Source organism: Cyprinodon tularosa, unplaced genomic scaffold (assembly GCF_016077235.1).
Source record: "Cyprinodon tularosa strain WSP-4 unplaced genomic scaffold, ASM1607723v1 ctg70, whole genome shotgun sequence".
Classification (NCBI taxonomy): Eukaryota; Metazoa; Chordata; class Actinopteri; order Cyprinodontiformes; family Cyprinodontidae; genus Cyprinodon; species Cyprinodon tularosa.
The window spans coordinates 126,044-143,231 of NW_024039452.1; the positions used below are offsets into that span (position 1 = coordinate 126,044).

The 17,188-nt window shown below is 38.9% G+C and overlaps 1 pseudogene; it reads left to right on the top strand.

Moving 5' to 3' along the window:
• The first annotated feature begins 1,460 nt into the window (after positions 1-1,460).
• On the top strand, positions 1,461-16,700 carry LOC119772182 (annotated as a pseudogene).
• Positions 16,701-17,188: the final 488 nt, after the last annotated feature.

Below are 17,188 nucleotides of genomic sequence, written 5' to 3' on the forward strand. Positions count from 1 at the left end.
TCTGAGTGTCTAAGAGTACCTAAATAAGCTTTTCATTACTTGGATGTTGCTCTGAAGAAACCCATACGGGTACAGTCATGGAAGTGTTTACACATGGTTTGTTGGTTTCTGCATTGAGAGACAGGGTAGTTGCAGCCTGTTCAGTATGGTTCTGAATCAATTTTGTGGCTGATTTATCATTTTCACAGTTGAAATCAGGGTTTTTTACACATTTGCAAACAGGATTACACACACAGTAGTTTTACACATTTGCAGATTGTTTTACACACAAATCTTCTCACACATTTTCAAATCCCTCTGCACACACACAAACCGAGATACAGATACACAACTCTCCACACACATTTGCAAATAATAAAGCAACAATTTTGGCCCCATATCCAGATATCTCAAATAACATTCTTCCTATCTAAAATGAACATTCCTTCAATCTAAAACTGAATTCTTATGAGAATGGACTCAAATTTAAGATCTCAATAATAGAGTTACTGTTAGTCATAATTACTATTTCAGATATTAAAAATGAATATAACATTATAGACATCCAGAAATACAATTCTTGACATCAAAAATATATTTATACTAATAGAAATATAATTACAGATATTAAATATATATGTGACAAGTTAAATTGGAGTTTCAGATATAGAAATTTTAACAATGCATATCCAAAATGCAGTTACTTGCAAAAGAATAATGAGGCTCCAATTTAACATAAAGCAGGCTGACTAGTCACATTTCTATTAGAGATAGCACTAAAGCAATCTACCGATTACAGTAACAATTACAATGTTCCTAGTCAGAATTTTATTTTAGATACCACTATTTACATTTGTACAGGAAGAAATTATATTTCAAATACTGTGGATTCAAATGTGTACTAGTAAGAACTACATTTCAGATATCTACAAATCTTTACTTTTTTTAAGCAGCCGTTACTTGACCAGATATGTATTTCAGATATCTTTAATAGTATTCCTCCTATCTAAAATGGAATTTCAGATATCTGAAATGTAATTCTTACTAGTACAAATGACATCACTTTTCCCCATTCATGTGTATTGGACTGTTAGTTTCAGATATCCAAAATGACATTAGTCCTATCTAAAATAAACATTCTGGGTGTCTAAAAATGAATTTCAGATCTGCGTAGTTAAGTTACTGGTCATAATTTTTATCAGGTCATAATTTTTATTTCGATTTTAGATAGGAGGAATGCTATTTTAGATATCTGAAATGTTCATTTGTGACTAGGAAGACATGCATTTAAGACATCTGAATTACATATTAAGTCAAGCTAATAAATGTCAAAACGGCCTTCCATAGAGCCTCCCTCTTCCTGTATATCACAGTGTGCGCGGATGAGCTTTTACAGGATGATCCCACATGCTTTGAATTCTCTACACAGTTGTTCCAGCATGTTAATGCATAGGGCCCCTTGTCTCCTATTTCTTCCTACGATGTGGATCGTGCTGCTGTGGGTTTGCGCTTCTATTGGTCCCCCTGCTCAGGTCCAGGGGGCTATGATTGCTTCCAGGAGTGATGTTCTGAAACAGGTATTAACTTAAAGCAACTTTTCTAGTCTTTATGTGCATTTAATTACTCTTTTGCTAAGATTTTTAATTGTGCATAGAAAAAAAAAAGTAGAAAATCTATACTTGTTTTAAAAGCTGTTCTTTCTCTTCTTTGCGCATGTAAAAAGGATCTGTTCTTTATTAGTGGCTCCAGCAGCAGTACTAACTTTCATTTTACTATGCCTGCTTTAAGAACATAAAGGAAACAAGAATGACTGATTGCATAACCACTACATGTGTACATCTATAGGTTTAGATTCTTCAACAAACCTTGAAATTGCTCTATCGGGGAATGTAGGAAACCAACTAAACAAAACAAATTACTTTAAAGTAACTGGATGACTTAGCCAAGAATTGAATCTCACCGCTGTGGGTTTCTATCCCTGCCAGTACACTAAATTCTTGATTTTAGCGTGTAACAGACTACTTGGACTACTCTATTGTAAGAAATGCTCTAACAATTGCAAATGTAAATCTCTAGAAGTTGGTTTAAAAGTTTGTTAAGTTGAATAAACATAACAGAAAGTGCTTTAAAAACAAAGAGTGTTGCTTGCTTTTCCAAAAATGGAGTGCTGTGTTCAGCATCTGCTGTTGTTGTTTAAAACCCTGTAGGCTATACTCCCATGCTGTCCTACCAACATTGGTTACACGCTAGATTTTATAACAGGCCTGTTTTCAGTAATTGTTTACCTTGTTGCATAAAGGACATGTTCAAAAGCCCTTTCTTTGCTTGAATTTCCTCAGACTGCATGGTCTATGGCAGCCCATCAGATTTGACAATCGAAAATCTACAATATTATCCTGTCTATAATGGCACTTTCCTTTCAAGCTAGTTGGACTTTAACAAAAAAGGAATCTTGTGTCTCTCCTACAATAAGCTCTTTGTCTGAAACTGGAGCCAAACATTGACTTATTTCACAAGTGTCACATGCTCTGTATGATAGAAAACATTCACTGCTTTGTTTTTCAGCTTTAGTAAAAACAGTGTTCTCGTAAACTTCTTCATACATGGTGTAGAATTTTATATGAAGTGTCTTTGGACAGCTCTTTGGTCTTAGCTATGTTAGCAGTTGCATTATTATTGATGCTATAGGTGGACAGGTGTCTTAATGCAACTAACAACCTCAAACATGTGCATCTAATTTTAGACAATAAATGGAGTTGAAGTGGACATTTCGAAGGCAGACTAACAGGTTGGCTCTGCTGTGCAGCCGGTGCATTTTTTAACGTCTCAAAATATAGTTTGAGACAAACGGTTTCATAGAACAACAACATAGAAGATAACTGCATAGGCTACAGAAAATTAAAGCGAGCCTATGTCTGTTTTGTGTTGCGGATCTGCTACGCCGCATTAAGAAATCACTTAACATATTTATCCATGGTTCCCTGGATTAGAGTGTTGTCCAACACCGAGTTCACTTCTTTTTCAAAACCATGTAAAAGGTCAAAGTTTTTTAAACCAACATGCAGGAGACCAGTCTTTAAAATTCAAACTGCATTCCTCATCTCAGCTCTGGAAGAGACAACAGTCTCCTCTTCTTCATCCTCATCCTCCTCCCCCTTCTCGCTGCATGCAGCACTGGTACCTGCAACAAAGCGCTCTTGTACCTCCAAGATGTACACATAATTTTAAAACAATTTTTGCTTTCCGAACAAAAAACAAGTATCTCGCTTTGCCCACACCATCATAACTTCCAAGGCTCTGAACAAAGCAGCCAACTCCCAGGAAATCAGCTTTGAAGTGGAGTTGCCAAAAACTGCCTTCATTGCCAACTTCGTCATGTCAGTCACATTTTAAAGTTTGGACAACAACATTACAACAACTTTAAAAAGTTTTTACCTTTGATAAATATCATTGTGCCTTACAGGGAAATTGATGGTCAAAACTATGCTGGAGATGTAAAAGAGAAAGAAAAAGCCAAAACACAATATGAAAAGGTGGTTTCCAAAGGCCAGTCTGCTGGTCTTATCGAGTATGCTGAACTGGGGAAAGGGAAAGGATCATTATGTAGTAGTTTGAATATTCCCTTGTGATGATTCGTTTTCTATTACAACAGGGTCTCTGGGAGAAAGATGGAGAAGTTTACCATGTCCGTTAACGTTGCCGCAGGGAGTAACGTGACTTTCATTCTGACCTACGAGGAACTCCTTAAACGGACTATGGGCCAATACGAGATTTTGACCCGAATTAAAATGAAACAGCCTGTGGAGAGGTTCAAGGTTGAACCCGCTTCCTTGTTGTCTTGTTGCTCTTGTTGTATAACTTGTACATTTTAAGGTTTTACCGCTATTTCTCACTGTGAACGTTTGCCTGTATGACTGACAGATTGCTGTTGACATATATGAGCCACAAGGCCTGGCTTTTGTTCAAGCTACTACAACATTCGCCAGCAAGGAGCTGCTGCCCCTTATTGAGAAAACCACAACAGCCACAAAGGTTAGAGGTTAAATATGTTTCTTAACTTTAGTTTAACAGCAAATTGATGTCTCCTTTAATGCCAACTGACTTGATTCTCCTTTTCTCTCAGGCACACATCACTTTTTCTCCAACAGCAGAGCAGCATCAGTGTCATCAGTGTCCACAAGAACTCATTAACGGAGATTTCATCGTTAAGTATGATGTGAAACGAGTAAAGGGCTTTGGAGAAATTCAGGTTAGAGGGTCTTTAACCCCTTTATATATATAAGAAAGTAAGGTCCAAACTCAAATAATGCACACATTTTAAAGTCTTTTGAATTAATAACCTTTTTTACTTTCAGATTGTGAATGGATACTTTGTACACTTCTTTTCCCCCCCTGGCCTGGCCAGAGTACCAAAGAATGTAGTGTTTGTGATTGACAAGAGTTCATTGATATGGGGAACAAAACTTATGCAGGTAAATTAGGACAAAAGGGGAGTAAATCATTGTTAGCACTTGCTTCTTTAAATATTTTGTTACATTTAAGCTAAAAAACTAAAACATTTTCAACAGTACTGTCATGGACCAATAAATAGTACTCCATGATTGTGAAATGGAAGAATATTAGCTTGCAATGCTTTCAGAAATATTAGTGTCAAAATAACTCATAACATCATAAAGAGCAAGGAACACTACAGAGTTTTCATGGTTTTAAAGGATCTAGCCCACATGCAGAGAACAAATAATAGAGGAGAAGCAGTTTTAATGTGATTCGTTTAAAAGGGAAAGGGGAAAAATGTTAGGTTTAAACACCCAAACACTTCTCAAAAAACCTGGGGAAGAATGCCAGACATGGCATCATTTACAATCTCCCACCTCTCTGAACCCCCTCTGCTATCTTTCTCGCTCTTTATTGGAAAAAGGCAGTCCATAGTTACAATAGAACACAAAGGAATATGTGGGGAGGAACTCGCAGTGCTGTATAGTGATACACATACATTTTTTCATGCAGACAGCAACCTTATGTTATACTCATGAAAAACAATACTTTCACAAGACTCTACTAAAGATAACAGAAAGAATAAACAAGATTAATAAAGGTTAGGATGAAATGAAATAGAATAACTCCAACAAAGAGACGATGGGAACCAAGGGTAGAGCCGGTGTGATAGATTTACTGGTAGCGAGATCAGATTATGGTGAAAAATGAATACCGTATTTTCACGACCATAAGGCGCACCGTACTAAAAGGCGCAGTCTCAGTTATGTGTGCCATTTCTGTATTTAACACACACATAAGGCGCACCGGACTATAGGGCGTGTTTTTTATATACAGGTACATGTCCTCTACTACCTTTAAATAGCTCTACTGCGTATTTAAAAATACAGCGGGCCCAAAACTGAGTATGACTGTGCTTTATTCCTGTATTTATTACAAAGTATTAATCAAACCTGGGAGCTGGCCATGAGACAGACACATCGCAGATGACACAGCGCTGTGATCACTCCTAAATTAACTGAAAATCCTGAAACCTGCCGACGGAATATGTTCGCTTTTATTGCTGGTATCCTGGTGCCTGCAGTTTAAATTATTTAGATGAAAAACACCTGCTAGCCACCGCGGTGAGGCTGCTGTTGAAGGGATTTCTACTGTCGGTGCACCGCTGGTATCGTGGGGGTCTGAGCGCCTCCGACAGAAATAGATAATCTGGATGAACTGACTGCAATTAAGTTTTCAGGTGGCCTTTCTCACTTAAAAACATATTAAAACTACTTTATTCCCACTGATCACAGCAAATATAGCTGCAAGATTTAGATTATTTAGATGAAAAAACACCTGCCAGCCACCGCGGTGAAGAGGAGGAGACCCGGCCCCGAGGCTGCTGTTGAATTAAGTTTTCAGGTAGAAAAATAGAGCGGGAGCAAAACTGAGTATGATTGTGCTTTATTCATGTATTTATTACAAAGTATTAATCAAACCCATCAAAGTCATCATCCTCTGTTTCTGAATTAAGCAGCTGCGCTAAATCAGACATGCCAATTCCCCTTCTTCGCTGTCAGAGTCACTTTCCGTGCAGCGCAGCTCCTCAGAAATAATGCCGGCTTTTGCGAAAGCTTGAACAACAGAGCCAGCAGACACGTTAGTCCCAGCATCAACAATCCATCCGCAAACGGTGGCGTAACTTGCTCGGCGCTGCCTTCCACTTATCCTGAAACTGTGGTCTCCGTCTGTCATCTATCGCTCCCACGCCGCTCGCAGCCTTACTTTGAACGGCCGCTTCACACCGATGTCGAGCGGTTGAAGTTCCTTTGTCAGACCCCCGGGATAACGGCGAGCACAGCGTTCATTTGATTCACCTTTTTTTTTTTCACATCGGCTGTGAGATGGGCACGCAGCGATGGTGATGCATGGAAAAAAGCACCTGGTCTCCTCACATACACCTGCCTTTCATCATCTCCTCATCCATCCAGCCTTTTTCATTTGCGTTAATGTCATCAGAGCGCTGTGTCTGTCTCGCTGTCAGCTCCCAGATCAGCTTCTCTGATTGGTTGATGCGGCGCGTCCAGCAGCAAAACTTCAATTTTTCCATCTCGAGCAGCAGCAGCGCGTTGGCGGTGCGTCAGATGCTTAAACGCTCCCGAGGCGCTGCGCCTGCTGCTCAAAACGCACTGCGGGACCTTTTGCTGCACCTATACGCGCGTCCACCATTGACTTTGCATGTAAACACGCTGCTTCTGCTGCACCTGCTGGGTCCGGTTCACACCGATGTCGAGCGGTTGAACAGCGAGCACAGTGTTAATTTGTTTCCCCATGTTTTTCACATCAGCTGTGAGATGGGCACGCATGGAGTTACAGATTAACAGCGATGGTCTCCTTACATTCAGCCACTCTTTTATCATCTCCTCAATGAGGTGGTCTCAAAAGTCCAAGTTACAACACACATAAGGCGCACCGCACCAAAGGGCGCACCGCACATTTTGAGGGGGAAAAAAGACGTTTAAGTGCGCCTTATAGTCGTGAAAATACGGTAATGATTCAGGAATGCATTAAACTATGATGAGGCTGAAAGATAGGGTGGCCATTTCTATAGCACCAAAAAGGAGGACATATATATATATATATATCCGAACACACATACACACACACATAGACAGATTCAAGTATATATATATATATATATATATATATATATATTCATACATACAAACTTGAATATGTCATGATCTTATCTAAGGCTTGAACCCACATGCAGAGAGTGAAACTCAACAACCTCCTAGGAATAGTGAGTCCATAGGCGGATCTACTGGGGTGGCAAATGCCACCCTAAATGACAGCCTTGCCACCCCAGCTGCCACCCCAGTTGGCGGTAGGGGTGGCGAGGCTTATAAATTATGGATCATTTGAGAATTACCGACCGCTAATTTCCAATGTCGGACTGCAGTGAATGCAGCACGAGATGACGCGAGAGCGACTGAGACTGATTAGATTTGGAAACCGAATGGGGCAAAGCGAGGGAGCCAGGGGTGATGGGGAGAGGAGACACGGGATGAAACAGGTAAAAATTGATTAACTATCTATCGAGAAATGAAATCATAAGGAAAGCACAATGTTGCTAGCATAGCTGCAATGCTGATTTTGAGATGATAAAAATCAGGTTGCAGAACGTTATTTCTCTATCTATGATGTTAGTTAGGCCTGACGTCTCAGGCTCATAAAGACATATTTGCGGTCAACTATGACAGAAAAGAGACTATCAAGTTTGGTTGTACTCAAATCAAAACGCACAAAGGCATTGGATCTAAATAAATTTGTGAAGCGTTTTGCTGAGCAACATGGAAATCACTGCATTCAGCTGTTATAGTCATGTTAACTTTATGTTCTGCTCTCTGGTGAGCCTTTACAGAGCTGTTACATTTTGTTTTGGCACCTGAGAAAATCTGATATTACCTTTAATAAAACCAAAAGTGTTAAAAGTTAAAATGTGATACTGGTGTGAATCCTGCTTAATATGAAGCAGTGTTGTTGTTTCTTTTTTTGTATATATAATATGAAACTATCCAGAAATGACCTGTATGAACCTACTCACTAGCAAAATTTATTTTTATGTTGCTTCTTTTCAGATTTGTGGAGATTTTGATGTAACATACAGAACCCGCCTTTTTGTTGATTTGTTGATACAGCAGTATGGAGGACCAACTCTGCCATGTTTAAAAATAAATACAGAAATACATAAATGCTTAATAAATAAATAAGCATACAATTAATTGCCACCAAAAATACAAACAACAAATAAATGTAAGTAGAAATTAAATTATACAGCTAGTCATAAAGGTATATAACTCTTTTAATTGGCTTCTTTATTTCTTTGCCTTTTTAATATTTACCTTATTTATTTTTTTGTAATTTATTATCTTCAACTTCATTTTTTAATTACTCATATTTTTAAGTATTTATTTATGTGCATGTTATCATATTTTTGTCTGTTTTATTCTTCCTTTGTATTTTTTTACCCTAGTTATTTCTTCGCCGCTATTTCTTTCTGCCTGCCCTTTTAACATTTCTGCCTGCCATTATAATATAATTTCTAATTACATTTATTTGTTGGTTGTAGTTTTGGTGGCAATTAATTGTATGCTTATTTATTTATTGAGCATTTATTTATTTCTGTATTTATTTTTAAATATGGCGGAGTTGGTCCTCCATATACAGCTCTATCTACAGCATATTTACATGCATGAAATGTCCCTTTCATGTTGCCGTAACTGCTGTATGTCAAGTTACTGAGGAGCAAATGGGGTAAATGTGTGTTCAGAGTAAACATTACATAGATGTCCAGTACCTTGTTCGGGTGCCTTGACCCATTTATTTCTACTGTGTAGTTCTGCTCACTTTTAGTACAGCTCAGTCCATAGATCTCTGATGGGTAACTTTTTCTTTCTATCGTTTCTTCTTGTGCAAATGCTGCCAAGCTGCCTCTCTGACAGTCAATCTCACACATCTGCGACTCAGCACCTGTGTCTTACCTTAATACCTTACCTGTCATAAGGCCCCTCTAGAAGTAGTGTTATCATTCTTCTATCTCCTATTAAGTGAGATCACATTGTACGATGTATTATTAATATGAACTGTTTCACATGAAACACTAGTACTGTACATACTATTCTCACCAAACTGTGATAACTGTGATTAAATTCAGTGTAAACAAATGCCATATGTTGCCACCCCTAAAAAATTCCTGCCCCCCTCTTGCCACCCCATAAATATTTTTCTAGATCCGCCCCTGAGTGAGTCCAAACCTCCTGTTTGGAAACCCAGCTCAGCTTGAGGCTCTGTTGATCCTTCCAGGGAGAAAGGGGTCCGAAAACTCCAGTTTTCAGGAAGACTTCCCAAAACTGGCAAACACTGGCGTCGAGGTAGTGGCCGTCAGCAGCTTAAGAGCGCTCCGTTAATGAGGCAATAGTCAGCAGGTGTGCAAGGAGGCGGACCAGGAACCAGGCGCCTCCTGCTGGAGTAAGGGAGAAACACACAGAACACAGACACCAGGCTGGAGTCCTGACAGAATCATGGAACTGTGCTTACAGCTCCATATTTCATGTACACTAATAACTTGTGTACATGGTACTTGTTGATGGTATTAAAATTATTTCTAATAACATTAAAAGAGCATTAAATTAGAGTTCCTCATTCCTGTATAAACCCTGTGAACGCTTAATTTAATATGACATATAAAAAAAAAAAATCCCCGGCATCATCCAGCAGATGTTCAGTTTCTGCCCAAATATTTTCTTTTCATCCATTCCTGCAATACGAATTTTCTTTTAAAGTTGTGAGATGCGCTCTAGAATCTCACAACTTCTTACTGGTCTGTTGAAGCACCAATAGTCTGCTTCCAATTATTTAATTAATTGCTCTTAGTTTTTGGGAATAGATAAGAATTATGCTCTAATTTATAGTTACTGATCTTTTTTTACTATAATTTAATTTGACACACCGGATCTTCTCGATCTTCTTTTTCCTGTTTGGCGCGATTACAATAGCAGACTTGACCTGGCCTGACCGGAGCGGAGCAAAAAATAGCTCAGCTCTGTATTTTGGCAGTAAAGGACGGAGAAGATGTACGTGGGCGGTGACGTGCGGAGAAGTAGCGGAGGATGCCGGACAGTGCAATGAAAATCCGGACTGTCCACCTGAAAAGCCACACCCAAAAATCAGTTGCCATCACCAGTAGATCTTGCCACCAGTCGATCGAATCGAGCCTCTTCATAGGTCCCAAGAATACAAGGACCGGGAGAGCTGCAGCAGAAAAAGGAAGAGATAAGACGCCCATGATAGCGATTGTTCAAAGCGTGCGGCAGCACTTACCACTCAACTATGAAACACCAAATTGGCCAAAAGCTGCACAAAACAAGCAAGGCCGATCATAGAAAAAAGCCCTGCGTGACTTTTGAAAACCGAGCAAGTCTCTGTGTTGTTCAGTCATAAAAAGCTAATTGAGATCCCTGTTTTAAAATGAAAAAAAAGCAATTCACCCTTGCTAAAAGTAAATGAAAATAACTTTCTTACAGACAAAGGAAGCCATGCAGTCCATTCTGAATGAAATTCATGAAGATGACCACTTCACCATCACTGAGTTTGAAAGCAGCAATGTTTACTGGAGGGAACAACTCACCAGGGCAACGAAGCAAAGCGTTTCAGAAGCCATCAATTATGTCAAGTCAATTAGGGCCCAAGGAGGTGAAGATAATGTTTACGTCAGTTTTCTTTATTTCAACTGAATCTTAATAAAGTAAATTAAATGTGACTTTGACTAATATTCCTTCTCTCAATTGCTCATTGTCCCATGTGAGCTGATGGTCCACTCCCTCTAGTGGTCTGGAGCACTTCTGTTATGCTGAGCTCATTTGCAGCTTTTCCTAACTTACCAAATCTTTTTCTACTTGCTGCATTTTTCTTTTCTTGGCTTTTCCCCCTTTGCATCATTCATTGACAGCACATTTTTCACATTCATTTTCACTGCTTTCTGTGAATGCAGCACTCCTGTTTTTCTTTAAAAGTGTCTTGTGTTTTGCCCACATTTTTGTGTTTTCCAGTCCAATTTTTGTGTTTTTAAGACGTTTGCGGATTTTCAGCTCTTGCGCCTCTCGGCATCATATGTCCTACTGTATTGTTATTTTGTCTATAAAGGAATGGCATTATACTTACTGAAGCTCTTAACACTTTTCTGAAAAGATACATTTAGAAAATTTACAAAAACCTTTTATTTTAATTTTCTTTAAGGAACAAACATAAATGGTGCTGTTTTGAGCGCAGTGCACACACTGAAAAAAGGAAGGGAAGAGAAAACCTTTCCAGAGAGAAGTGTAGATATGATTATCTTACTAACTGACGGGATGCCAAACACTGGTGAGTCCGCCCTAACTACATCTCAGAAACAAGAAATAAATTAAGAATAAATTAAATAAACAGTTGGAAAGCCCCCCCCAGGTTTTCTCATAATGTTTACACAATAGCTTTACAGATATATTTCCTTTAGACTCCTAACAATCTTGAGAGGCACTTTGGGAAAACCTAAGAAGTCTTGGATGCAAGATCTTCTTAATAAATTTTTTTGTTCACTTGCAGGAACGAAAAACATATGGGAAATCCAGGAGAATGTTCGTACTGCCATCGGAGGAAAAATGTCTTTGTTCTGTCTGGCATTTGGTAATTATGTGGAGTACTCCTTCCTGGATGTGATGAGCAGGGAAAACAAGGGAATCGCCAGAAGAATCTTCACTGGTTCAGATGCTGCCATTCAACTCAAAGTATGAAGTCGAATTTAGAAGAGCACACGCTGAGCAGAGTATCTGAACTTGTGAGCTGTGATACTATGGGCTGTAATTGTGAACTTTAAACTACGCAGGGTTTCTATGAGGAAGTTTCCAGTCCTCTTCTTTCAGAGGTGGAGATGCGTTATCCTGACAATGCAGTGAGCTCTTTGACAGAGACCCAATACAATCGGCTGTTCAATGGCTCAGAAATTGTGGTGGCAGGTCGACTGAATGACAGCTTCATGGATAACTTTCTGGTTGAGGTGTCAGGCCAAGGGGTGAGAAATGAACATATTACCCAAACAGTAAACAAAAAGCCCTTACTGTAACAGGTTTAGCTTTTTAGAACATGTTTTTCTTAACATGTCTTTTAATTTATTCTCTAAAAAGGCTGAAGGGGAAATTCATGAACGAGGAAAGGCTGGTGTGCTTAGCTGGGATATGGTATACTCAGAAGAGGAATACATCTTTGGTGATTTCACTGAGCGTTTGTGGGCTTATCTTACCATCCAGCAACAGTTGGAGAAAAGGTTTGAAGAAGTTGTATACTTGGACTATATAGGCCATTTACCATAAATAAAAGTTGTTAGTCAAACAGGCCACTTAAAACATTTTCTGGACCTGTTTTTATATTGTGAATCATGCAGTGTTTTAACAACCAGTTTTACAAGTTATTCACATTTTGCCAAACACCACTTTATAGAAACACGTTTTGCTGCATTTTCTGCTGCAAGTCTCTGGGAGTAAAACTATCTGTTAGGGCTAGGACTCCTGGCCCTCTGGGGTCCCTACAAGGGGATGATGCGTCCGCAGGTCTCAGAACCCTGATCTCTCATGTGGGTCCACCTTGGCTAAGCATTGGCTCGGCCAAGGTGGCAAGCCTATGCCGTGGCCCCATGGGAGCTACTGTAGGCACTTAGGCCTCTGTGGTCGGACCACTCGGGGACTGGACTCCTTTGGGGTTGGCCTCTCAGGGGCTGAGCTCTGGATGCTCTTGTCGGGCCTTCTCTGGTGGATGCAGCCATCCTTCTCTCCCTCCTTGTATGACAATGATCCGGGGTGTCTCTTGATATCTGAGGCCAGGATTGCCTCTTTGTCAATTGTGGGCCATGTATGGGGAGTCTCACATGCTACTAAGGATATGTTCCTACTGAAGTAACTTCATAAATCCTTTATTATACATGCCCAAGCATGCCCATGCATAGTAATACTAAATACTAAGCTGCAGCTACAGGTATATACCACCCTGAATAACGTTGTTTAATCATCATAGGTTTTGCCTTCCACACACATTGATATCTAAGGAATACCTGTTGATCTGAAAGCTTTATCTCAATTTTGTATATGCAAGTAGAAAGCAGAACCTTATGGTAACAGTTAGAATGGTCTGCTTGAGAAAAGAAATCTGGTGGGCTATGATCTAGCTTCAGCACATCTATTGTCAGAATTATATTGGCTAAACAATACAGAAAAACAAAACAAACAAACAAAAATCCTACATTTGCCTTCCTCTTTCATTTTTTCCTCTACCAGTGGCATTGCTTCTGAGCAGGAAAAAGATCAAGCTTTAGCTAAGGCTCTGAGCATGTCTTTGAGGTACAACTTTGTCACTCCTCTCACCTCCATGGTGGTGACCAAGCCTGAAACGGAGAAAACTTTCATTGCTGATAAACTGACTGAAGGTAATTTACACGAGGCATTTTCCATAATTTTTTGTCTTTGATGCTTAAATGATTGATTGCTTTATGTATTCTGTTGTTTTCCCTCAATTTCAGACCAGCGTCAAAAGGTAGAACTCGGACTTAAGGCCCATTTACACTTTTCCAGCCATAATGCTAGAAAATATTTTTATTAACTTCTCCACATTTGTGTTCTGAAACAGGCAATCCACCTGACTTAAACCAACGGAAACCTGCCTCAAACCGAGTTCAGGGTAATGGTAAGCCTCAAATCCGCCACTATTTTTTGAAAGTCTTTTTACTTATGTATCTTTTCTGTTTTTCCAAAATTCTTTGTGTCTGACTTATCTTAATGACCCTGAAAACTTGTTTTCCTTTTTACACCATAAACCTACTAGTAAACTTTCTACTTTTATTTTAATAATCATATTTAGCTGTACTTTTCAGGAAGAACGCAGGTTCTGTCTCTCAAAGATGGAGGCCTGTTGGTAAAAATTGTAAAATAAACAGCAAAAAAAAACCAAACCCTTGTGAAGAAGTCAGATTGTTGAAACGGTGTCATTACCCACAACGTAATTTAGCTACATGGGCAGGATGGCCACTATGCATGGAAGTTACCACTATTCAAAGAACCACATTGAAAAGATGCTATATAAGCACAGGCCAGTTAACATTTAAAGATTTGACCCACATTACAGCCATGCTTTCAGGAGAAATAGACCAAAATGTCAAACAGACTATCTTGTTGAAATATACATGAAGTATGAACCATTTGTCAAACAAAGAATTGTTTTGGTAATTCTAAGAAAATAAAAAAGGTTTGCCTTTTCATACAGTGCATTTAAGTTTCAGGTCCTTCATTCAAAAATGTTGGTGCTGTTTTTGCAGTGGATGGAGATCCTCATTTCATGATAGAACTTCCAGACAGAGGCGACGCTTTGTGTTTCAATATCAATGACAAACCAGGAACCATTTACAACCTAGTCAAAGACAAGGAATCAGGTTTGATTTGGGTCTTGCATGCATTCCCCTCACCAACACATTTACTTCATGTGAGATACAGGAAAGAACTATTAATAACTCCTGTGAATCATTTTTAGGTTTTTTCATGAATGGACAAATCATTGGCAAAAAGAAGTTCTCCGCTTATGCTAAGAACAACACTTACTTTGGTCGTTTTAGTGTCAACCACCAAAAGCTGGGTGAAAAACTGGATGTAAGCATTGATGATATCTTCGTCTTCAACAATGGAAAGCAGATTAGGTTGAAGTGGTCTGGTGGTCTATTAAAGAAGCCAGGTGCGTAATATTACTTTGGAGTCAATGGAGTCCAAAAGAAAATAATATTTATTGTCATTCTTTTAGCTGGCTCTCCACTATTTTCTTCTCTTATCCAGTTTGGCCCTCAGACTGACCAACAACTGCACTCTCACAGTAATGCTGCGGCATTCAGTTAAATTTATGATCATCAAACACACAAAGATTTGGAAGAAACACCACTTCCAGCAAGACTACCTTGGTTTCTACACCCTGGACAGTCATCATTTATCCTCTACTGTTCATGGACTTATTGGTAAGTAAAAAAGGTTTTTTTTTTAAACGAAAATGTAGAAATATATAATGTGCATAATATATAATAATAAAACAATGAAGAAAAAAGTAATGCTTTTTCAGGAAAAAAAATTCTAAGTTGCAGACATGAAAAATACACAATAACAACAATATGAAATTAAAAACTATTTACATTTATGATCATTCATGTATTATTCAAAAGAGGAAAGCATGACTTAAAGCCTTGTTAATGAGACTTGCTGCTTTTTTTGGTGGCATTATATTTTGGTCCTGTTGGACCACAGCCTCCTGCCAGAAAGGAGAGTCTGGAACAATTTGTGCCCTGGGTGGGAAGGGTAAGCTACAATCTTTCCTACTTGCTTCGGAGTCCTGGGGGTATACAGTTTCTGAAAACAAAAGTGATTGCAGCCGATTACTCTCTAAGTAGAGTGAACAATATGCTGTTGCCTTTATTCCTGGTCGTGGCCGCAGCTTACCAGGTGGCGATGAAGGAGGTCAGGACGGACTCAATGGCTTCTTCTGAAAACCTCATATTATAGCACCTACCTGCTGTTCCTATTTCCTTTCCATTTACCTTTTTTATAGGGTTAACAGAAGACAAAGCTAAAGAAGGAGCTTCGGACACGTATGCTGAAACCGGACTGGTTTAGAATGTCAGGAGGTCCTGATGCTGACTGAACTGCCAATAGGAAGCATCTTGCTTCCTCTTCCTTTCTGTCAGCACTATTCAGATAGCACTCCGTATGGCTACCGCTGATGCTTTTCCAAATGCTTTTTAAATGTTGCCCCCAATTTGCTATTTTTGGAAGGAGCCAAATATAGTGGAGAAGATCTACACCTTTATTGTCTTTGACAGGGTTAATTTCTTCAGTTGTTCATGGAGAACATTCTCTGGTGGCCCTCCTCAGTGTTGGTGGTTGGGTGTAAATACGTTTCTCTTTATGGTGATGACTAACTCCTCTTTGTACTCCCCAGGTCAGTTCTACCATGGAGTGGAGTTTGAATTAACAGATTTGTATCCTGGAGAATTTGGGGAAAGACTGGATGCAGTTATGTACATTAAAGGCCAAACCCTCAATGTAACCAGGTAAACCTTCAATGTAAAATGTTCACCTGAAAATGTCATGACCCAGAACAAAGGACCCAGTATTCAGATAAGACAGACAGACGTTCCGGTTCAGACAGGAAAAGGCAGGCTCAGTGGATGAGAGGCAGAACAGGTCACCATCAGGTAATCAGAAACACTAAGGTACACTAAAAAAGCTCTCACCACTGGCAAGAGAGAACAAGAATAATCTGGCCCTGATAACTAGATGCAAGCACCTTAAATGGAGGCAGGAGCAGGAGGATAAGATGAGCAGTGACTAAAAACCGGACAGAGCTAGACAGGTAAATGGAGTTAGCGATTAAGCCAGTCATCAGTGCCAAGATCATGACACAAAAAAGAAGGACAATTTGATCATTCTTTTTTTTTTTTTTATCCAAACACACTGAAGGCACCTGGAGAAAGATTTCAGCAGGGATGTGAAAATCGGAAAGGACGTCCTGTGCTGGTTTGTGGATGACAACGGGAAAGGATTCATCGATGGATCGCCTTCAGATTATATTGTGCCAAACCTTTTTAATTTTTAAAATAAAAATAAAAACTCACCATATTCATACCATGCTTGCCTCTTTGGTAATTATAGTGCATTTTTGTCATTTCGATGGCAAATCTTGATACAATAATTGATCTTTAGTCGAAGTTTTTAAGGAAAGGTATTATGATTTTATAAGAGTAATTTTGTGAATTATTGGTACTAAAGGATATATTGTCTAAAGCTAACTTCTGCTAACTTCTGATGATGCTAATGCCTTGTTTACCCTTTCTACCAACTACACAGATGAGTGATTTTTAATAAAATACACTTTTAACTGTTTTATTCAGAGCCTGATAATGTGGGTTCCAGCTCATAAAGTATTCTGCATGTTAAAATAACAAAATCCATGTTCAAGATCTTAACTAATTGGTAATTACTGGGTTTTTAAAACACTAACCAATGAATGATAGTCATGTTGAAAGCACATTATACACAGTTTTCCTATTCTTATAAAAGAATAAAACCATTTAAAGTGTGCCAGCATTTTCTTTAGTCCCATTTAAATTGATACT